The sequence below is a fragment of the Lutra lutra genome, chromosome 9, assembly GCF_902655055.1.
Source record: "Lutra lutra chromosome 9, mLutLut1.2, whole genome shotgun sequence".
Lineage (NCBI taxonomy): Eukaryota > Metazoa > Chordata > Mammalia > Carnivora > Mustelidae > Lutra > Lutra lutra.
In genome coordinates this window covers 12983481-13008918 of record NC_062286.1, presented here as the reverse complement: position 1 = coordinate 13008918, position 25438 = coordinate 12983481, and the positions used below count along the sequence as shown (strand labels likewise).

At 34.7% G+C, this 25438-nt stretch overlaps 2 non-coding genes across 2 annotated transcripts; one reads left to right on the top strand and one right to left on the bottom strand.

Annotated features, from left to right (window-relative positions):
• The first annotated feature begins 8479 nt into the window (after positions 1 to 8479).
• On the top strand, positions 8480 to 8583 carry LOC125110160 (U6 spliceosomal RNA). Its single transcript, XR_007130486.1, has one exon. It is a non-coding gene; the product is annotated as a U6 spliceosomal RNA (small nuclear RNA).
• Positions 8584 to 22485: 13902 nt separating this feature from the next.
• LOC125110118 (U6 spliceosomal RNA) lies at positions 22486 to 22593 on the bottom strand. The gene has a single exon (XR_007130450.1). It is a non-coding gene; the product is annotated as a U6 spliceosomal RNA (small nuclear RNA).
• Positions 22594 to 25438: the final 2845 nt, after the last annotated feature.

Below are 25438 nucleotides of genomic sequence, written 5' to 3'. Positions count from 1 at the left end.
TGTCTGTTTATTTCCTATGGTGTCCTTTAACTTGTTTCTTTATTCCCTGTATTTTCTATAACTGTAGATTAGGTCTAAAGTCTCAGTTAAATTCAATTAATCATTTTTGGCAGAGTTCTTCCCAAATATACTGATCATATCAGGAGATATAAAATGTCACTATTAATGACTTAGATTTGATTATTTGGTTAAGGTGATAATCACAAGATCTTTCTATTGTAAAAGTAAGTTTTGCCTTTTGCAATTATTAGCTAATCTGAAGTGAGAAACTTCAGTTTAGTGTGAATATTCTGCTCCCCATAAACTTTCCATGTAATGGTTTTAGCTTCCATTGATGATCCTTCACTGAATAATTTCTTCTAGTTACATTTTAAAACTATCATTCATCTGTATTTATTACACATTGTTTTTCTGTTAAAAAAAAGTGTTTTCATTCATCAATGACAATGGAATATTGTTCATCTTTAAAAAGTAATGTGAATGCTTAATTCTTTCCCTTCAGGCACCAATTTTCAAAGTAAAGAGAATAAAAGTTACTTCTGATGGAAGCAAGGGATTTCTTTTTTCCCTTCCTTTGTCCCTTCTTTTCTCTTCTCACTTTTTCATTTTTTAAATGTGTATCATATTGTTCTCATGGATTTTTATTTATTCGATATATTACAATTAACTACAGTTATTGATTTCGATGCACAAGTTATCCTCTAATCTGCTCATCAGTAAAGAAAAACAAAGCTGGAGGCATCATAATTCCACCTTCAAGTTATGTTACAAAGCTGTTGTCACCAAGACATCATGGTACTGGCACAAAAGCAGACAAATAGATCAGTGGAACAGAACAGAAAACCCAGAAATGGACCCACAACTATATGGTCAACTAATCTTTGAAAAGCAGGAAGGACTCTCCAGGGGAAAAAAAAGGCAGTCTCTTCAACAAGTAGTGTTAGGAAAACTGGACAGCAACACACAGAAGAATGAAACTGGACCACTTTCTTACACCATACCTGAAAATAAATTCAAGATGGATGAAAGAGTTATATGCAAGGCAGGAAACCATCAAAATCCTTGGCCATAGCAAATTTTTACTAAACGGGTCTCCAGAGGCAAGGGAAACAAAAGCAAAAATGAACTACTGGGGTTTTATTAAGATAAAAAGCTTCTTCGCAGGGTGCCTGGGTGGCTCAGAAGGTGGTTCAACTGAGCTGCCTTCAGCTCAGTTCATGATCCCAGGATCCTGGGATCGAGCCCCCGTCATGCTCTCTGCTCAGAGCTGAGCCTACTTCTCTTTCTCCCTGTGCCTGCCTCTCTGCCAACTTGTGCCTTCTCTATCTCTCTCTCTGTCAAATAAATAAATAAGTAAAATCTTAAGGAAAAAAAAAAAACTTCATAGCAAAGGAAACAATCAACAAAACTAAAAGGCAGCCTATGGGATGGGAGAAGATATTTGCAAATGACATATCTGATAAAGGGTTTGTATCAAAAATCTATAAAGAACTTATTAAACTCAACACCCCCAAACCACAAAATCTAGTTAAAACATGTGCAGAAAACATGAACAGACATTTCTCCAAAGAAAACATCCAGATGGCCAACAGACACATGAAAAGATGCTCAACATTACTCATCATCAAGGAAATACAAATTAAAACCATGATGAAATAGCACCTCACACCTGTCAGAATGGCTAAAATTAACAACACAGGAAACAACAGATGTTGGTGAGGATGTGGAGAATGGGAACCCTCTTACACTGTTGGTGGGAATGCAAGCTGGTGCCGCCACTCTGGAGAACAATGTGGAGATTTCACAAAAAGTTAAAAACAGAACCCCCTGTTAATCCAGCAGTTGCACCACTAGATATTTACCCAAAAGATACAAAAGTACTGATTCAAAGGAGCACGTACACCCTGATGTTTATAGCAGCATTAAAAAAAATGGTATAATGGAGCTTATAATTAAGTGTTAGTGTTTTATACAGAATCATTTTTCCCAGGGGAGAGGTACAAATCAGTTTTTTAAACTTTGTAACATAAAGATGAGGAGGTTGGCTGCCTGTGAGAGCTACTGTTTGGAATGCCAGCCAGCTGAAGTCAAGCCCCCTGGAGAGATGTTGTTCAAGGCACTTGAATATTGCTTATCAAGTTGAAAGATCAACCCTTAGACTTAAACTGAGGGGTCCAATGAGGAGTGGGTATAGCAACATTATCAATGGTAGCTTAAGTATGGAAAGAGCCCAAATGTCCATTGACCGATGAATGGATAAAGAAGATGTGAGTGAATGGAATATTACTAGTCCATCAAAAAGAATGAAATCTTTGCATTTGCAATGGTGTAAATGGAGCTAGAGTGTGTTATGCTAACTGAAATCAATCAGAGAAAGAGAAAAGCCATATGATTTCACTCATATGTGGAATTTAAGAAACAAAACTGATAGACATAAGGGAAGGGGAGAAAAAGAGAGGGAAGCAAACCATAAGAGACTCTTAACTATGGAGAACAAATTGAGGGTTGATGGAGGGAGGTGAGTGGGGGATAGGCTAGATGAGTGATAGTATTTTTTTTTTTTTAATTTTTTTTTTTTAAAGATTTTATTTATTTGACAGAGAGAGATCACAAGTAGATGGAGAGGCAGGCAGAGAGAGAGAGAGAGAGGGAAGCAGGCTCCCTGCTGAGCAGAGAGCCCGATGCGGGCCTTGATCCCAGGACCCTGAGATCATGACCTGAGCCGAAGGCAGCGGCTTAACCCACTGAGCCACCCAGGCGCCCGATGAGTGATAGTATTAAGGACGGCACTTGTGATGAGCACTGGGTATTGTATGTTAAGTGATGAATCACTAAATTCTACTCCTGAAATCAATATTACACTATGTATTAACTAACTAGAATTTAAATAAAAAATAAAAAAAAAAGGAGATCGCTATGATGGGCTATCATGCTATATTTGAACATGATTTTGCAAATAAGAGTTGGGAATTCAAGTTAAAACTGAGAAAGTAGTTCAAGATATATTGTTTTTCAGTCAACCTCTAGGCTTCAAGAAAAATGGTAAGTATGTCTTCCTTAAATGTATTAATAGCTAAAAATGATTATCTTCCCTCTGCATTTAAAGGTATATAGTCTCAGGGTTTTTGTCTTTGTTACTATAATTCAGAATGCCTTAGGTTATAATAGATTTAATTGAAATGAAACAAAGTCTTGAACTCTTTGTTTGAATAAAAATTCTGTATTTATGGTATTTTTGTGACATGTATATATAAAAGAGAGGAAAGGGAATTCCAAAAGTGCTCTTCCAGCTAATAAAAGAAACCTTACAACTATTTATACTTTCAGGAAACAAGAATGCTAATTTGGGTATTATTATAAGGGCAAATAATCATTGAAATGTTGAAAAATGATCAGAATTGGAAGTCTGGAGCATTAATAGGTTACGTTTCTCAGGGCAGAAAAATAATCTCTAAAGTTTAGGTGTTCTAAAGACCCCTTTGTATAAATAACACTTTGAAGGACAGTTTCAATAACCTAACGCAGAACAGATTACACTTTTTAACATGTATTTCATAGGAATACAAGATCAACACTTCTGTAAATGTTGTTTTCTATTCACCATTTTATCAGAACTATCTGTATGAGGTAGAATTATACATACATATGTATATATATATATATATTTTTTTTTTTTCCTACAACTGTAGAGAGAGGGACATTTTATCCTTTTCATATTTCTGAAATTTCTTACCAGCATTTTGGAGTACATGCAATTTCAAATCTTAGCACTGTGATGTCATCACATAGCACCAAGAGGGCAGAGAAAAATTGGCCTAAGAATATTACAATTTAAAATGTCAAAAGGAGGGGCGTCTGGGTGGCTCAGTGGGTTAAGCCTTTGCCTTCGGCTCAGGTCATGATCTCAGGGTCCTGGGATCAAGCCCCACATTGGGCTCTCTGCTCAGCAGGGAGCTTGCTTCCTCCTCTCTCTCTGCCTGCCTCTCTGCCTACTTGTCATCTCTCTCTCTGTCAAATTAAAAATCTTTTAAAAAATAAATAAAATGTCAAAAGGAAAAGGCAAAGAGAATTTTTACAAAGGGAACAATGAGATGCCTAATGTTTTATATGCACAGTTCTTTTCTTTGTTGATCGTAATCAACATTCCATCTTAAATTTGGATCTGTGTAATCTCTCCTAAATACCTTATTGCAGCACAATGCTCAGTATCCCAGTAAGTATGTTTGTTATGCATCCTTTTAAGGCTGTGTTGCTTGTAGCATTTCATAAGCAGTACTTCTACATGTAAATGAACACTACCCTGTTTATTTTATTTTGTATTTCTTATTTCCCTACAAGGCCACCAGCTGATATAAGAAAGTTCTGATCCTCCAAGCAGTGTGACTTGCCAGCTTTCTTTTGTATGGGTCTTGATAAATCATGGATCACTTTAAATGGACAGGAATACAGTTGGAGGGCTCCTTAGGAGGACTGAATATATCTATCCTTTGATGGCTGATGTGAAATTCCAAGTCATTCTCTCAGGGGTGACCAGGTTAGAACAGCAGTCCTGGTATTTCTCTGTTGTTTTAAAAGGTTGGTTGGGTTCTTGAGCTCTCCAATGGAGCAGGAAACTCCGTAGGATGAATATGTTGTTCTCTAAGATCATTTTGCCTCAGCTCTTTCGCAAGGAGGATGAAACTCCCTTGTGGATCTTTGGAGGCTAAAGAATTGCGGAGTTTTGAAAACTTCGAGTTTTATAGAGAAACAAAGTTGAGATAAACATTACATTTTATTGCAACATTGGATATAGTTACTAATGCTGGTTTTCAAAAACAATTTCTTCATTTGTATTACAAAAAAATTCAGAGACAAGAGTCACTAAGCATAAGTCAGTCACTCCCCCTTTGTTTGGGGCTAAGTGGGAAACTACTAATTCTGCAAATATTAATTCATTCCTCTATTGTGGACAGACAGTTTAGGAAAGGAAATATTCCCCTACAGAAGGAAGACTGTCACCTTAGTTGAAAGACACTGTCATCAGATTTCTTTTTCAGTGCTACATGCCACGGAGAGCAGACCCAGCATCTAGGAACATTTAAGGAATGTGTTGTTGCTGTATCTTTGCCATAGAAATGGAAAGAGTAGCAGTACAGGTACAGTACAATACATACAGGTACAGGTACAGTAACTGTGATACAGTTCCACATTGTGTGATACAGTTCTGGAAAATAAGTTCTTTAGTTCTTACTCTTGATGCTCAGTGATCAAATTAATAAGGTAGGATGGGAGGGTACAGTAGCTAGAAGTTATTAGAGTGCTCACTGAAACACCCTGTTACTTTCAGTTTTAGAAGCATTTGTAAATTGAGGCTTTTACACTGATAGGAGAGAGGGGTTAACAATCCTGCTCAGTCCCTTTATTGTGTGACAGCTCCCAAGTAAGGATGTCTTTTTTAATGAGAGAGTAGTCAAATCAGTTCTTGGAAGAAACAGGTAAGAACAATAGTTGGGATTTAAATTTCTTTTCTCTTTCTTTCTTTCCTTCCTTCCTCCTTTCTTCCTTCCTTCCTTCTTTGCTTCCTCTCTCTCTCTTCTTTCTTTCTTTCTTTCTTTTTTTTCTTCTTTTCTAAACAACAGAATGCTGAGGTGATGTGATATATGAAAACAAAAGTAGGACTTGTTAGGGAAAAATAGAGTTACCAGCATGGCATTCCTTTTAATGAATATGTACGTTGAATGCTTCTTCGTTGGATAGTGATGGTCTTATATAGACTAATTTTGGAAGTTTGGAACAACTTTGATGCAAGTGTTGAATTTCTATTTAGGATTAGTTTTGGATTGCCAGATTTCTAAAGGGTCTCACACCTCTATAAGGTGTTTTATATTGTTTGTTATCTTGGGTCTGAACTCAACTGAATAAAATGGAGTTGGTTCCTGTGTCTAGAGAGAAAAAAACTAATTAGTAGCAAGAAACCTATTACCGTAGGAGGCTTAAATCTAAGACAGGTCTTGATGCTTGACTAGATACTAAAAGTCAGCAGGATGTGATGAAAACCTTTCAGTGACGTTCTAGTGAAATAATTTCCTAAAACCTTGAGTGAACTCAGTTATGTCTTGATGTGATAACATTGTTTGTACAGGGCTACTGGTAGAGATTCTTATATTGTGAATGGAATATGTTCATATGACTTATTAGTGTTGTGCAATAATAAAACACAATTTTATGAAGTACTTAAATGTTTTTCCCATGAGTGGTCTCTAGGAAAGTCATCAGAAGTACCATAGAGGATTCATTAATAATTTATGTGGGAAGTTCCTAGTCTTCTGTTTACTGTAGAGCTCATGTTCTTAAGAACTTTGAGCAGTGCATCTGATCACTTCAGTTCTGTGTATGCACAAACTTTAGTCAGTTTATGTTTTCAAGATTCACTTTAATATTCTGTTACCCATGGTTGTGGAGAATGAAGTCATGGATGAATCTAGGACTTCACACACTTCCTTTACAATCTATCTTTAAGGTGCATCCCCTGACAACTTTTTCAATTTTTTAAAAAAAGATTTTATTTATTTATTTGACAGACAGAGATCACAAATAGGCAGAGAGGCAGGCAGAGAGGTGGGGGGGGGGAAGCAGGCTCCCTGCTAAGCAGAGAGCCCAATGTGGGGCTTGATCCCAGGACCCTGAGATCATGACCTGAGCCGAAGGCAGAGGTTTAACCCACTGAGCCACTCAGGCAACCCCCCCACCCCTGACAACTTTTAATAGCAAGTAATCCAACCATGGGACAAGGTCATTTAGAAATGTCTTGCTGATAGTCTTTATGTCAGCTCTTTCACACTGTAAAAATACACGTATAATAACAAAATTGGTTGCATGGGAACGTTAAAAAATGTGAACAAAATCAATTACTTTCAAAGGAAAGGTAAGCTTGCCTCTTTGTTTTTAGAACTTTCTTACAATGAAGACCTGAAAAATAGGGCAGATTTCATAATACATTCGAGCAATGCTGGAAAAATTTGGACCATACTAACTATGCTAAATATTCTTAACATTCCTTTTTGTATTTGTATCCATACACATGAATTACGGAGCAAGAGGAGGGAGTCTTTGTCTTACTAAGTGGCTGCGAAATGCCAAAAATAATCTATACGTAAAAGACCTTGAGTGCCTTAGCTTTAAAAATCAATGCTGTAAAGATCATACACACACATACACACACACACAATTAAAGATTATATTATATATTATAATCTTATTTATTATATATAAATATATAATTATATAATATAAAGTGTAATTTTCTCTCTTATTTATGTATATAATATACATATTCAATATTCTGACCTGATTTTGAATGACAATATCCAGATGAGTTGACGAAGTGGAACTGTTAGTTGTCAAAGATAAAATTTTCTGAGAATAGAGAATAGCCACTGCTCTAGTTGCATAATTAGTCAGAAAAGACACATTTTCTAACAACCAAGCAGAAGCAAAGATTCCTCTGTGAAACTAATGAAAACTTAAGCCTTGAGATCTCTCAGCCCTGTGTGGAATGTAAAAACCTTAAAATATTTCAGCTCCTTTAGAACTGAGCAGTCATTATTTTTACAATTGTTCAGACAGTCTTGAGCTACCACCAGTGCACAATAATGGGCCAGAGTGAATGTGAGTGAACCTTTGAGAGGTAAGAGAAACACTCTTGGGAACGTAGAGTGTTCTCCTGGTTAGACAACCTGCTCAGAGGGCAAAGAGTAAATTTTGCTAATTCATTTGCAATCATTTATTAACTCCTAGCCAGAGACCGATTTTATTTTCTCAGAGCTGCAGGTTTTCTTTTCTTATTACACAAACAATTTAAAATTAATTTTAATATAAATTAAATTGGATTATACACATGTATACAATACAGTCATATTAAATACTATATTTAAATGATATGGTTTGAGCTTCAACACAATTATTTTATTAAGCACTTTTTAAAGAAAACATTTATCATGCTTTGATTTTGCCATCTTGGCTTCAGTGTTACAAAGAATGAACATGTTCCTACATTGCAAAGATTACACATAGGGATTGCATGGTAGCTCTTCATACTCCTCCTTTTTCTCATATTTACTTTTTAGTTCCTTTGTCCTTATATCTTTTTCATTTATTTCCACTTTTTTTGTTTTCTTTATGACACTGATCTGCTTTTAAATTCCTCACACAGATACAGAAATTACAAGCACTAATTGCAAAATTATTAAAATTAATTAAATAAAACAGCATGTTTTGTGTTGGAAATCTGAATTGTTTTACATTATCTTATAACCAATTCTATAACATTAAAAAAAAATCTATGTGTTGACAATGTAGCTGTTTTTCTGTCATAATAAATTTCAGGATTAAGTCCTATTTTTCATAATTATTTAATATCTGTGAACATTGATTTTAAATACTAGATATTAGAGTCCTGATAAAATAAAAATATATATGATTATTAAAAAATGGATGTCTTGTGCTTGCTTCGGCAGCACATATACTAAAATGGGAATGATATAGAGATTAGTATGGCCGTTATGCAAAGATGACATGCAAATTTGTGAAGCAAAAAAAAATGTATGCCCTGATTTATTAATCTTAAAGTGAAATTAAATTCTCCAAATGGCTTATGATAAATCATTAAGATAATCAAGGGGAACAATCTTAGGAAATGTATTATTGAAAATATATTCCCCAAAACACAATATACCATGTATGTTTGTCTTATTAATTTAAATATTATGACACACATTTCATTTTCCAGCTCTTAGTTTTATTGATACAAGATATGGTTGAGTGTTCATTTTTTACAATTAAGTTTTTGGTTTATTAGATGACTAGTAGATGAATTCTTATATCTAAAAGATATCTCAAATATTATCTAGGGTTTAATCTTCTAATTTTTGGATAAAGAGATTTAGGTTCAAGTCAATTTATTTAAAGTCATCATAGAACAAATTAATAACAGAGTCAAGATTGGAAAGTGAGCTTCTCAGGGTATTTGTTCAATGTCATGCTGCGGGGTAGAAACCAGAAAGCCCTCCAAATGGGAAAGTGGGACCCAGCCCACATAGATTCAGATCAAGGCTTAGAACTTTGGGTTGGCCCACTCGCTGGTCCCAGACACTGGAGAGGGATTTAAAGAATTTCCAAGCAGGTACTCTAAGGAGAAGGGTCCCATAGATGTGTGGGGCCAAGGCAGGGGTTCTGCTTGCATGGATTTAAAGACAGTATTGCGAGTGAAATAAGTCAAGCAGAGAGAGTCAATTATCATATGGTTTCACTTATTTGTGGAGCATAACAAATAACATGGAGGACATGGGGAGATGGAGAGGAGAAGGGAGTGGAGGGAAATTGGAAGGGGAGGTGAGCCATGAGAGACTATGGACTCTGAAAAACAACCTGAGGGTTTTGAAGGGGCGGGGCGGGGGTGGGAGGTTGGGGGAACCAAGTGGTGGGTATTAGGGAGGACACGTATTGCATGGAGCACTGGGTGTGGTGCAAAAACAATGAATAGGGTTACGCTGAAAAGAAATAAAAAAATAAAAAAATAAAATAAAGATAGTATTGCTCCCATGGCACTTGGAGAACCATACTTAAGCAAACTGACACAGTTAATAAAGGCTTACCACAAAGTGCAGTGGGAACTCAAAGAAAGAAACAGCTTATTTTGTCTGATAAAAGAGTAGGAAGGCTTCTTGAATGGTGTATGATTTGAGGAGGGTCTTCAGAGATGAGTAGGACTTTTTTAGGCTTTCCAATTAGAAAGATCACATGTGTGAAATTCTAGTTATGTTAATAGAATTTGTCTTAATAATTTGGACCACTACAACAAATTACCATAGACTGAGTGGCTTAAAAAAAAAAAAAGAAATTTATTTCTCATAGTTCTAGAGGCTGGGGAGTCCAACATCAAGCTATCAGTAGATTTGGTATCCGATGAGGTGACCCCAGTTCTTAGTTCATAGATAGCGGTCTTCTCACTATGTCCTCACATGACAGAAAGAAAAGGGAGCCCTCTGAGGTCTCCTTTATAAGGGAACTAATCCCATTCATGAAGGCTTTGCCCTCAGGACCTAATGACTTTCTCAAATCCCCATCGCCAAATACCATTCCATGGGGGATTATGGTTTAACATATATATTTTGGAGAGACACAAACATTCAGTCCATAACTGAATGTTTGTTAGATTTGAGAAACAATGAAAATTAAATGTGGCAGGAATGTGCTTTGAGTCAAGGATTAGTAAATGAAGACAGAAGGGTGAAAGATAAAGAATTCAATATTGGGAATGAATGTGCCTTGAGACAGGGGAGTCCATAATGGAAGCCCTAAACTTGAATAAAGGTTGCATGAAAGCATATGGTATGGGTGAAGTTGCAGCAGGGGGAAAAAAAATAAAGTTTGCATTTTGGTTGAAATAGAAATAGCCAGAGTCAACTTTATTTGACTCTCAGTCCATTGAATAATGTTTTGTTTTGTTTTGTTTTTTTCTTTCCAGGAAAGGGAAGAAGAAAAATAGATAATTGACAGAGTAAATAATGGTACATCTCAAAAACAGTGCTTTCTACAATAAATATGCCTTATGAGTCATGCAATTCTCTAAACATATTTACAAATTTTTGATAATAGCAGAAGACTTGGGGTTAAAGGGTTACATACCAGATGGATAAATACAGGGTTTGTATAAACATAATTTGATATCAAGGGAATCATTTTTTATTTTTACTATCAGTAAAACACATCAGAAAATATCTATAATCTATGATAAACATGCTTGAATTTAATCTCACTTCAAACATTTGCCTCAACTAAAGTTGGTTTTTGTTTGGATCCTTGATCTTAAATATTCTGTATCAGACAGTTTTCTCAATAGAAAGTAAAGCAAATCTCAGCACAGTACTTGAATTAACAAAGTACTATTAGCTCTAAGGGATGATTTCCTCTCTGGGCAAACTCATGGTCTATTATTTGTATTTAATGAAGACTGAGTAAGGAGAGATAAAATTCAATTAGTCTGTGATTTGTTTTAACATAATCTAAGACATGGCTGTGGAAAAGAAAGAAGAGATGATTATAAATGAAAAAGGTTGACAAAGTGGTGGTAATTATAGAAAATGGGTGCTGGTAAATGGGCATAAATGTGTTTTTAAAATAAATGTTTCTCTGAGTTCTAGGAGCCATTTTAGCAGATTAATCCAACCCAAGGATAAGGTTGTGGGAACCTCCAATCTGCAACCAACTGGTCAGAAACACAGGTAAAAACCTGGGTTTTCAGTTGGCATCTGAAGTGGGGGAGGGCAGTCTTATAGAACTGAGCCTGTGGAATCTGATGCTATCCCGAGGTAGATAGTATCAGGATTGAGTTAAATTGTAGGAAACCCAGCTGGTGTCCAGAGAATTGTTTGTTGTTGGTGTGGGAGAACTATTCATTACTTCCACCAAACCCTCCCCACTGGAATTGGTACTAGAACCTAAAAGACCTCCCAATTTGTGAAGGAGAGCATCACCAATAAAATTTGAGGCTAATTGTATATTTAATTCCAATCATATCACCTGCTCCTTAACTGAATAGTTACTACCCTAATTTTTGATCATTCTCATGTTTACTAAAAATATTGCATTATGTAACTATCTTTAAGTAATTGTTTAATTTTAATTTAATAAATTTTAATTAAATATTTTTATTTAATAATTTTAATTTAATTAATTATTAATTAATAATTTAATTAAATAATAATTAATAATTTAAATTTAATTTTAATGACACTTCTTTTTATTCTGTATGTTAATGCATAAAGCCACAGTTTATTCATTCCATTGCTATAAAATATTTCATGGTATGAATATTGATATTTATACAGTCTTTGGATAGTGAAGCTATTCTATATGATAAAGCTATGAAAATTCTGCTATGTCTCCTAGAGCACATGTAGAGAATTATGTCTAGGATATTCCTAGTTGAATCATAGGTATGTATATTTTCAGTCTATCATGTAATGCCAAATTATTTCCCAAAGTATTATAAGCAACCAGTTTATATTCTCTACTGCAGTGTATGAGTGTTCCTATTGCTCTACAAACTTGCCAACAAATAATACTTTTTACTAATTGGTAGGTAGGTGTGCAATATCTTATTATGTCTTTAACTTATATTTCCTTGATCACTAATGAGGCTTAAAAACTTTTTATTTATTGACCATTCACATATCCTCTGTTGAAAAGACTTATTATTATTGCCAATTTTTCTATTAGGATGTTTATCTTTTTCTTATCTATTCTTAGTATTTATGACATAAAGCCTTCTTTAGTTACATGGGTTGTAGATATCTTCTCATATTTTGTGGTCTTTTCATTTTTTATGATGTTTTTTGATGAATGGAAGTTATTATTCATTTATGTGTTCATTGATTCACTGATTTATTTATCTATTCATTAAAAAACCATTTACTGAATATTGGAGTACTTTGGAAAACAAAACAAAATCCCTGCTCTTGGTGAGTTTATTCAATAAAGGAAGACACACAAAAATAGTGCACTAACTAAATTATAGAGTATGTTTGAAGCCAATTAAGTATTCTAAGAAAAGAATAGAGTAGAAAGATTGGAAGTTGGAGGGGATATCAGTAGGCCTCATGGAGAAAGTGAGTTTTAAGCAAAGACTTGAAGAAGGCGGGGCATTCATCCTAAGATAGCTGGGGGAATACCATTCCCTGGGGAGGGAAATAGTCAGTTCAAAGGCCTTAAGTTGGGTTAAAGAAAAAAGAAAAAGACCAACATGTATGGAATTGCATAAGTGGGGAAAAGAGGAGTAAAGTGGGCCAGAAAGGTAAGAATGTACAGAATGGGTAAAATCTTTTAGGCCATTGTATGTGTTCCAACTTTTATTTTGGTTAATAGTGGACTAATAAATTGCAATGGACAAGGGTTGCTATAACCTTGGCAAGAGATCATAGTGTTTGGATCAGTGGTAGTAGTACAAGTGGTGAGAGATCATTGGATTATGGATTTCTTTTTGTAAAGAATTTATTTAAGAAAAAGAATTTGCATACAGAATGAGAAAAGTCAAGAATAATTCTAAGGATGATTCCAAGATTTTTTACTTGAACAATTTGAAGGATTAAAGCATTAATTTATATGTGAGAGGTTTTGGGGGAAGAGTCAAGAGTTCATTTTGGACATGATAAGTTTGAGATGATTATGAAGTTTTTATTGGATAGGTAGTTTTATATGTAATTATGGAGTTTAAGGGAGCAATTTGAGCTGATGATATAAATTTAGGAGTTCTTGGCAAAAAGTGTATTTAAACCTATAAAAGGTGGGCTGCTGGGTGGCTCAGTTGGTAAATGTCTGCCTTCAGCTTGGGTCATGGTCTCAGGATCCTGGGATCGAGTCCTGCATAAGGCTCCCTTCCCCTGCAACTTGTGCTCTCTCTCCCAAATAAGTAAATAAAATCTTAAAAAAGAAAAAGCTATAAAAAGAATGAGACCAATAAAGGAGTGAGAATAGATAGAAAAGAGAAGACTGCAAAAGTTTGAGTCCTTGGGCACAAAATTAAAAGGTCAAGTAGATAGTGGACTTGTAAAAGATCAACCAGTGAAATATGAGGAAATTCAATAGAATATAATGAAAGAAATAACAAATAAAGGAGAGAATGATCAACTGTAGCAAATACTGTTGATAAACCCAAAAGAAGAATGGAGATTGATCATTGTGCTTATGAAAGTGGAAGTCAATGGTGACTTGGAAAAGAACTGTTTCAGCAGAGTGGTGAAATGAAAAGATAGGAAGAGGTGGTCAGAGGAATGCATAAAACTGAGATTATGAAGGGGCTTCAATTGTTAGTAATGAATTCCAAGGCATGATGATGGGAAAGGAGTGGCTGAGATATCATGAAACATATGATACCTCCTTTTTATAGTTTCCCATGTTTTTTGTCTAGTGATTCAGTGACCTCTGATGACCATTACATAGTCATTATTTCATGACGCCTTGCAAAATGGTGATATGTTAAATCTATTATTGCTTTTTCATTTATTAAAAAGAGTTTTTTAAAAATGTATTAACTCTCTGGTTATCTGATGTATAATTTACATTCTGGAATAAATGCTTGATTCTTTTATTTAACAGATTTCAGTATAATGTGTTTGTTGCCGAGAATCTTTCTTAGGTGGGCTATGAATTTTTGTTTAAATATTATGAACTGATAGATTTTAACTATTTGATATGTTCATTGCGGTTACTCTTTTTGTGTCCAATTTTCCCATCTTTGGCTAATACTGGACCTCCTCTGTTGTTCCTTGAGTCTTTTTGACATGGCCACAGTAGTCTTTACTAGCTTCATTGCTTTCTGATATGACAAGGTGTTCTAAGATCAATACTGATATTTTCTTTCTCAGGTCTTGCTCAGACAATTCTCCAAGTAACCCTTGTCCTTTTCAGTGGGAAATAATAATTAAAAATCATAATCTTTTTGTTAATTGTAAACATTTATTTCTTATTCTACATATCTACATTTAAAGTCTTTCTGAATATCTTATATATTTGAAAGAGAGAGAGAGTATGTACATATAAGTAGGGGGAGGGGTATAGGGAGAGGGACAAGCAGTTCCCAGCTGAGTGGAGAGCAGGACATGAGAGTCTCAAGAGACTCAATCCCAGGACCCCGATATCACTACCTGAACTAAAGTTAGACACTTAGCCAACTGAGCCACCCAGTTGCCCCAGAACCTTAAAAGATTCTGATCACACTTTGTGAGACACTGTACTATGAATTTTGTATTTTTTTAATTGTACAGACAATAAGGAATTAGCAAATGGTATCAATCAGGGATATAAAGCAATCAGTTTTAAGATTACTCTGGTAATACTATAAAGAGAATGGACTAAAGTGGGAGAAACAGATGGTTAGAGGACTAGAAAGGAAGTTCTTGAAATTGCTCTAATAAAAGATGAGAAAGAGTATGTGGCCACTAGACATTTCTGAGGTAAAATAAGATAAGCCTCTCCCTTATATCCTTTATTAGAAATATCCTTTATTGGATATAAAGGAGAGGGAGGAGTCAATGATGACTGAAGGTTAGCCCTTTTGTGTTTTGAAAGGTGTTTTGATTTCAGAGAGATGAATTCTGTTCAGGGGTCAACTTTTCTATATTTAGAATTTTATGTTTTCTTAGGAAATAGTATTTGAATATGCAATGAAAATCATCTCATGACATTTCCTAAAAGAATATGAAATAAACACACACATATAATAGGAAGGTACTTTATGCCCTATCATGTTTATGTATACTCTAAGCTTGATATTTGGAAGGTATATGTTATGCAACATCTTTATAAATGTTTTCCCTTTTGGCATTTGGGAGAACCACAACAGACTTTTTTTTTTTTTTAAAGTAGAGTTAGAAAAAGTCCAATTCATAAAACCAAATGTCATAACAGATCAAAAGCAACTCTGTGACTATGGTTCATGAAATAAAATCAGGAAGATTTTCTGGCAGTTTCTAAAATAACCTAATGAAAGAGAAATATCATTCCAAATACAGTTGAGCAGTGAGTAGCAACATATAGGACATCCGTTGCTATACTTTTTACTCTAAACCTCAATCAGAAGGGTGTTTAAAGCCAATCACACTTACCTCAAAAATCACATGGTCATCTTGCTGTAGGGAAGTCTTCAAATGCGATGATGAATTTGCAATCGTATAAACAGCGCAAGCTAGCAATCATATCACATACATGGTCTTCTTGGCTTCTCAAAGGAATAATTTCAAAAGTCTTAATTAGAATCTCTTCTAGAATTTACACAGCACACAAATGTGATGAATTTTTTTCCTCCTTCACCTTTTGTTTCCTGGAATGTAGACTTTCTGTGAAGTTTTCCATAACCATTTTCCATTTCAATAGCTCACAAGCCTGTAGGAGACCTAAGTCCTTTAGGAGGCAGTTTTAAATGACACCATGTCATGAACATGTAACTCTATTTTTCATAGGAATTCATAATAAGTGAGGTTCAGAAACTTTAATAGAGAAGTAGGAAACACATGAAATTTTCTAGCCCAGATTTTAAAGGCAAAAGATAGATTTTTATTTGCTCAACAAGTTGTGTCAGCTTTAAATTATCAGCATAGGTTACTTTTCAAAAAGCCAGCAATAGATATATTTTTAAAGTTTTCCTTAAGCATTTAGCCAGTCTGTTTATAGATTTTCCATTCTGGGAAAGACCCATAACTCTCTCTCTGATATGGTTTTTTTCACTTTGTAACTCAGAAGAACCCTCAAATATTGAAGATCTAATGAGTTTTTTCAACAATGATAATGTTGTAAAAGACTAAGTTGCTGCAAGTAAAGAACCTCAGGTGATAATGATTTTATGCTGAAGTGACTTCTAGTAAGGGGAAGTTCACGACTGGCTGGTTTTGAGGGGAGCTTTGGAGACAGGCATGGGTGTTAGCAGTTGTGGGACCATGTAACCTCTCTTTGTCTCAATTCATTCACTTATAAAATGGAGAGTAAAATGTCTACCTCATAAGGTTCTCTTGAGAATTAAAGGAGATGATATAGGTAAACTTCTTAGTGCACAGTAGAATTTCAATAAAATATATCCACTATACATTAAGTAATTTTCACAGTCTAATTGCACAGTTTGTCATAAAAATAATATATTCTAGTCTCTATGGGGGTAATCCTCTTCAAAGTCAGTATTGAAGGGTTTTTAAAATCAAGATACCATTTGCTCCATTGTTGTTTGTTGTTAATTGCTTTACTCTGTGGAACCAGTGGATTTAGAGTCAGTCCCTGCCCAGGGTGTCTCATGGTTGCTGGTTTTCAATAGATGCTTTGAATCATGGAATCCCAGAGCATTGAGGGATTTGGGGATCATCTTTCAATTTAACTATCTTTTTGTGTGTATGTGTGATTTTTCACATGAGGATCCTGAAGTACATATTAAGAGAAAACAGTAACATAGATTTTGGAGTCACACCTGAGTTTAAATCCCAACCCTGTCATTACCTAGCTGTGTATAACTGGGTAAATCACCTTATTTCTCTGAGACTATTTCTTCATCTGAAAAATAGGTAAATGGTTGTAAAATTAAATCAGATATCATATATAAAAAAACCTAGCAGAGTGCCTGATGCTGTAAAGTTTAATGTTAGTCCAAAGGAACTTATCCAAGATTACAGTGCTAGTAATGTTAGAAGACTCCTGCTGTAATCCAGATACCTTGATTCCAAGTCTAGTATTGTTCCCATAACCTTAAATGAGAGACATTGTGAGCAAAGAGTTTAGGTCTGCAACAAAGGCATGTATAAAGAATTCTCAGATCACAGAATAATAAATGCTTGCTTCTACAAAAAATAAATGTAAAAGGCAAACAACAGACAAAATGAGAATAGTTTCAATCTATACAATCAATAAAAGGTTAGTATCCCTTGAAGGTAAGTCTCCAATAAATCAATAAAGAAAAGACTTTTTGGATAAATGGAACAAGACTATGATTAGAACATATGCAAGGAAAGAAGTCGGTAAAGTAGGACTTTATAATAGGACATTTGGGGTCAATGTATTACTGAATTTAGTGAGACAACAATTTTTTTCTCACTTTACTTACTAAAGCCCCAAACACCTCTGCTGTCTCACTGCCAGTCAATAGAAAGATTTAACACCATGACTGGCATGCAGTACTTCCTTAATAAATATTTGTTGGATAAATGAATGAATGCTTCCCCAGCTTTTACCTCTTGGTGCCATTCTAGTGGGAAGTCTGCTTCTGGTATGTCTCTGTTGTCCAGAGAGACGCAATTCTGCTGTGGCCACCAGCAGATTAAATTCCCTGCCAATGCGTTGGTGCTGAGTTGAGGAAACTCCACTACTCTTCCTACTCCTTCTGTGCACATTTCCCTAGCCCATTCCCCCTTTCCCAAGCTTTTTATAAAATGAAGACACTAGGGCTTCCTTCTGTATTATTTATTTTCTGCTTGGCTGGGGGCTGTGGGTAGAAATCCCACAGGAAGATTGCTTGGTTCCCAAATTCTTCAGCAATGATTGTGCGAGCTCTTTCATCAATGAACATCTACAGTTCTATTACTCTCCAGAGAGCACTCATCCCTCCAGCGTCTTTCCAAAAGAACTGGCGAGGTAACAGCTACCATGTTCTATCTTCTCTGACCTCTTCCTTGTGATCTTTGTTCATTGTTTATGAGTTGGGTTCTCTGTCATACATTTGTTCTTTCCCTTTGGTGAATTTTCTTTCAGTGGCTTTATAATCTCTTCTGCAAACTGGCTTTGTCAACACTGACCTCTCAGTCTGTTGGACACATCTTGTATATGTTCGTACTAGTCAAGATTTAAGGTTTTTTTCCTGAAGTCACTCATCTCCTATGTAAATGGGAACATAGGTAAAGCTACAGTTTCACCCCATTCACTGAATATTACGGAGTCTCAGCCTAGATGTGGTAATAATAACTACTGGCAGAGTTGTGAGGATTAGTGAGATAACATAACACCAGGCAGATGGTAGGTAGGCTTCTCAGCAATGGAAACCATATCATCAGAGATTGTGAGCAGATTTGCTAGAGCTAAATAGAGGACTCAGTGTTAGGAAAAAAAATAAGATTATGGCAGACTATCAAGGCAATGACTTAGGCAAAGAGGAAAAAAAAATACAGGATTACAAAAAAGGGAAGGGAATAGTATTGACAAAGCAAAAGTAAAGCTGCTAGAATTTGGTTGTGAGGTCAGTATAGGAGCCGTTAGACGAATTCAGTGCTGCTGAGTCTACTAAATATGGGCTAGTGTTTTTTATCATCCTGTGCCAGTGATGGTCTGTGTCCCACTAGCCAATCAAGATGTTATCCTCTTTGTGCATTGATGGTAGGTAAAACAAACCTAAATCCTCCTTATACCACTTGTTTCCTTGGACCACACCTCTGGTACCACTTTTATTATCTTGGATCTCTGAGAAGCAGACTTGAAAACAAGATTAGACATGTAGATGTCTACATTAGGGGGAATGTATATGAAGAAAAATCGGAACCTAACTGAGGCTGGGAGAACTATGAGACCATAATGATGTTTTGACTTTTGTAAAGGAAAGAATGGAGTTTGATGGAAAAATCAGACTGTACGTAGTTCAAAAACAATTTGAAAGGTTGATGCTGACGCCTTGAGCTAGATAGCAAGTCTTCCTTCAGAAGAGTCCTATATCGCCTAGAAATAGACCCACCTGCCTTGTTTCCCTTATCACATCTAGTCATGTCTCTGTGTAAATGCAGTGATAGATTTTTGAGTGCAGAAGCTGGGGCCTTCAGTCCATTATGCTCCTCAGAGTCAAAGGGCTGAGATGTGCACATTTGTAAACATTTATCTTCAGTAAATATACATGTTAAAATGATTTACAAAAACTACTAAAACAAAAAAGGAGGAAGATTTTTTAAAATAACAAAAGAAGGAAATAAATAAAAGAGGCAGAAAACCAAGACAAATAGAAGGCACAACTGTGATACTACAAATATATCCAATACACCAGTACTTCAAGTCAATGAAAAAGGACTAATTTCTTCATTTGAAAGGCAAGATTTGTCAGATGAAAAAACAAACACATATGTGCTTTTATAAGTGTCACATCTAAAACACAAGGATTTAGAGAAATGAACAATAAAAAATTGGTAAGATATAAAAGACAAAAACAAACCACAAAGATCCTGGTTTAGCTATATTAAAACCAAAAGACTTCAAGGCCAAGTGTGTGTGTATGTGTGTGTATATATATGTATATATATATATACATACCTATATGTGTGTGTGTGTGTGTGTGTGTGTGTGTGTGTATATATATAATGCCTTTCTGAAGGACTGAACATTTATTGATATATATATCAATATATATACATTAATTCCTCCCTTGAATCCTACCAAGTTATATATATTGAGATATATATATAGAAAAGATAACATACATATATCGATATATATCAATAAATTTTCAGTCCTTCAGAAAGGCATAATTCTAAACATACATGCTCATAAAAAAAATGTTCAAAATATTTAAAACAAAACTTGGTAGGATTCAAGGGAGGAATTAATGTATCATCATAGAGGGAGGCTATAATATATGGCTCTCAGTATATGAGTTCAGACTAAAATATATCAGTAAGGATACACAATATTTAAACATTACAAATAATACTCTTGACCTAATGGACATAGATGGAATATTGTACATAATAATCAGAAATTATTTTCAAGTACACACAGGATATTTAGGAAAATTGATCACATACTAGACCATAAGGCATGAGTCAATAAATTTTAAGCAAACCACATAATACTAGAAATCAATAATCAAAGCATATTAGAAAAAATGAATTCAGAAAAAAGAGATTAAAATAACTCATACATTAAAGAGGTAAACATTATGAGCTAAGTACTCAACTTCAAAATTTAGAAAAACAGAATAAACCCAAAGAAAGTAAAATAAAAGAACTGCTAATTATGAGGTAAAATTAACAAAAATTGAAAATGAAGGTACAGTAGAGAGAATCAACAAAGAAAATAGTCATTTTTTTGGACAAAAATAAGATGGATAAACAAACATGACAAGATTGACTAATAAAAAGAGAATGAAAGTACAAATAAATATCATTAGAATTAAAAGTGATCATAACTCTATACACTGTAGAAATTAAATACATAATATAAGGATATTATAAAAAACTTCATGCCAATATGTTTAAAACCTAGATGGAATAGAAAAAAGAAAAATTTAACTTACCCAGAAAGAAATGGAAAATCTGAATGTTGCTATAATGATAGAGAAACACCAGGCCAAAATGGCTATGTCATGATTTCTACTACTCACTGAAGGAAGAAATCATTCCAAAACTTCACAAACAACTTCAAAAGGAAGGAAACACAAAATAAAACCAAAGAAAGAATAGCTTGAATTCATTTTGTGAAGCGACAGCTATCTGATGATAGGTAAGAAATCAAGAAACAACTAAGAACAATGGCGATACTCTCATCAGAGACACGTGTAGTACACAGAAGTAAGACCAAACAACAAAAAGGGGGACATATTGTTGTATTTTTGTTATTGTTATTAAGGAAAATATCTTTGCCTTTGCTTTTGCTTTTAAGGTAAACATGTGGCTTACAAAGTCTCCCAGTGTCTTATTTTAAATTCTCCAAAGTTGATTGCCAGAGAAATGAAGTTCTGTTCAAGGTCAGCATTTTGCCCTTCAAACAACATTCTGAAACATAAGTCTTTTTGTGAATGTCTGTTTTTAATTATTATGTGTCCTATGAGTAAATTAATAAAATAATTTATAATATTTATAAGTAGTAAATTAAATTTGGACCTAATTGCTTTGGTGAAAATGTAGCCTCACTGTCCTTTGTAAATTAGCTTGTTCCGGATTTCTCCATTCATTTAGATTCTTCTCTCTCAAGTATCAGTTCATGTCCTATCCCTTCCATAATGTTCTCTCCAACTGTTCCAGTTCATGGATCTTGTCTTCCTGAAAATTATTGTTGTTTTTATTGTTTCTACCAAAGAGATAAGAATAATAAACTGCAATTCAGTTTACTGCAGTAAATTCACCAGATGATCAATTTGCTCAGCATTGCTAGAGTTTTCTCCCCACAGAGTTTCACTCTACTGAATATCAGTGTTTCACGCGATTCTTATTATAGAATGCAAACAAGACTCAAAATTGAAAGGGTGGCCTTTTTCTTAAATCTTTCCCAATTTCTGCAGGATTACACCCTGAAACTATCTCTGCTTTTCAAAGTGAAATGGCTGTGGAAAACCAGGTTTGGGTGCTTGGCAGTTTTTGGTGAATTGGCTATTTAGCAAACTATCTTTGGAAACTGATGTTTTGGATTAGAGCACTCTCCTCCCCATTTCTTATGCTCCAGATGCAACATTCATCAGGAATCATAAAGATGAATAAGGGATGGTCCTTGTCTTTTGAGAAAAGTCTTTTTCTAGTCCATCTCTCCAGAGCCTAGCATACTATCTAGTATATTGTGAACAGGAAATAGATGTTGAATAAATGAAAGGATAAATGAGAAACTTAATGTCTGATGGGGGATCCAGGCCAAAAATAATTATAATATAGTTTTATTTGCAATATTAGATGTATGTCTAAGGCAACTGCTGTTGGTGGAAGCATTGGTAGAAGCAAGAATTGGAGACATAAGAGAAGATATTCAAACAAGATCTGCAAGTATACTATGTGTTTTTGCAAAAAACATATAAAAAGTAAATAAGGGAGAGAGCTCATTCTGAACAGAAATACTGACTTGAACATGGAAGGCGACCATGGAAATATAATCACAAGTATATTATTTTCTACTGCTGCCTAACCCAGAACCACAACTTAGCAGCTTAAAATGGCATGACTTTATTTATTTATTTTTATTTATTTATTTATTTATTTATTTATTTATTTATTTTGTCTGTTTAATTTATTACTGAAAAATATGGAACGCTTCACGAATTTGCGTGTCATCCTTGTGCAGGGGGCCATGCTAATCTTCTCTGTATCGTTCCAATTTTAGTATATGTGCTGCCGAAGCGAGCACTTTATTTATTTATTTTTTTAAAAGGTTTTATTTAAAGAGAGAGAGAGGGAGCATGAGCAGGGGGAGGGTGAAAGGGACAAGCAGACTCCTCATTAGAGTAGAGAGCCCCAAGTGGGGCTTTATTCCAGGACTCTGAGATCATGACTTGGGCAGAAGTCAGATGCTTAACCAACTGAGCCATCCAGGTGCCCCAAAACATCATGTTATTATTATCTTAGTTTCCATGGACCAGTAGTCTGGATGCAACTAACTTAAATTCTCTGCTCAGAATCTCACAAGTCTAATCAAAGTGTCAGTTGGGCTGTGTTCTTTCTGGAGCTTGGGATACCCTTTCAAGTTCATGTGGTGGTTAGCAAAATTTATCTTCTTATGGTTGAAAGATCAAGACTTTGAAAACCTGGAGGCCCTGCCATGTGTCCTCTTCCATTCACATTGTAGCAACTTGCTTCTTCAAGGCCACCCAGAAAGCCTCTCTAGTGCATGCTACAAGACAGATTCAACTATTTCACAGTATAATCATGGGAGTGATGAATCTTCCCGTCTTTGTCATAAAAAGTAACCTAGTCACAGGAATGGCATACAATCTCTTTTGGTATATGACATTGCTTAGAAGCAAGTCACAGGTCCTGCCGAGGCTCAAGGGAAGGGGGGATTCCACAAGAGTTTGGACACCAGGGGGCAGAAATCCTTGAGGGCCTCCTTCAGGTGTGTTCGCCACAATGAAAGAGCTGGTTGGTAGTGAGCCAAAAGAAAATGAATCTACCGTTTTCAGGGGCGGCAGGAATCAGATCTTGAAACTACTTGGATGCCATGTGTGAAATCCAAAATAAATAGAATTAAAGACACATTAAGGCTAAAAAAAAAAAAAAAGACACACTAAGTCTTATGTATCTTTGGGAAAAAAACTTTCTTAAGAAAATTAACATAAATAAAATCTTAAAAAAAAAAAAGGGGGGGCGCCTGGGTGGCTCAGTGGGTTAAGCCGCTGCCTTCGGCTCAGGTCATGATCTCAGAGTCCTGGGATCGAGCCCCGCATCAGGCTCTCTGCTCAGCAGTGAGCCTGCTTCCTCCTCTCTCTCTGCCTGCCTCTCTGCCTGCTGTGATCTCTCTGTCAAATAAATAAATAAAATCTTAAAAAAAAAAAAAGAAAATTAACAGTATAAATAAGTTTGTACAGAGAATGCGTTAATATGTCTTACATTACTGTAAATGTAGAACTATTACTGAAAATGTAGAGCTATTTCCTTTAGAGAGAGAGAAAAAAATGTATCATTTTAACTTTCTGCTCGGGTAGCTTAAATTGGTTCACTTCTAAAGTTTTGTTCAAAAAAGGATGCACAAACTTTGCACAACCTTTCCTGTCTTTGAGTTATACAACATCAATTTATTTGGAAAACCTTTTTCTTGCTGATCTGTTGGAGCATTAGAGAATCATAAAGATCTGACCTGCCTGTTGACTTTTTTCTTTCATTTCTCTCTTTAAAAAAATAGCTGTAAGGCAACTGTGTCTGCCACCCACTCGTTTTGGAGATACCTTTGCTTTGGGCTTCAAACAGTCAGGTTAAAAGGAATTGCAGTTACATTGGGCTGTTATGTGTTTCATAGAAAAATGCCAAGCAAGAATGAGTATCATTTTTTATAATTTGATGAATCTGTTTTTCCCTGATGAGGAACTTTCAATGACCCTTCAATAACTAGTGTCTAAATCTTCTTTCCCCTAGTTTTTAAGTGATGCAAAATGTTATATAGATAGATAGATAGATATAGATATCTATTATATATAAACATATGTATTGACATAGATATCTATATATATAAACATGTATCAATATGTTTGTATAATTATATATGGATATGTAAATATCTATACACATCTCTATATACATATATCTATATATAGATATATAAAATATATATAAATATTTATATAAATATATATGATATATTATGTATATAAAATATATAAATATATAAAATATATATATAACATTATACAAATGTATAGAGAGTAGTTTAATAAATGCCCATTTACCAGCACCCATTTTCCATAATTACCAACATTTATCAACCTTTTTCATTTATAAACATATCTTCATTCTTTTCCACAGCGATGTCTTAGATTATGTTAAAGCAAATCTCAGGCTAATTGAATTTCATCTCTAATATACTCTCATATATATCTCCAAAAATAAGTACTTTTTTGTAAAATAACCACAATGCCACTAAAATATGAAAATCATCAATAATTCTTTATTTTCATCAAAACATCCAAACAGTTTTAAAATTTTCTTAATTGACTCATTTTCTTTTGACAATTGGACTATTTGAATCAGAATCCTAGTTAGGTCCACACTATGTGTTTCATCTATAAATCTCAAGTCTTTTTTAGTCTATAAGTACTGTCTTCCCTCCTTTAAAAATTTTCTTAACAAAATTTTTGTTGTTGTTTTATTGTTATTGCAGAAACTGAATGATTTATACTGTCTGAATTTTGCCAATTGCCTCACCATTGAATTGAACTTACCATGAGTCTCTGTCCCCTTTATTTAGGTTTTGGGTTGAGCCAAATGAAATTATATTTTTGTAGACCATGATAGACAAGTGCTGGCAATTTTATGTGGTTCAACTTAATAATTAGGTATGGAAGTTTAACTAGATTTGGGGGTGTGATCAGATTTATCTTCAGACTTGTAATAAGAATACTTCCTAATGGTCAGAGTTTCATTATTTCATTACCTTAGATGCAATTAAGTGGCTAATTTCTTTCTTTTTGTAATGTTGAGATTAATCAGTGGGCTCGCGGATCATGAACTTAATGCAGCCATTATAAAGTTCCCCATCAGTT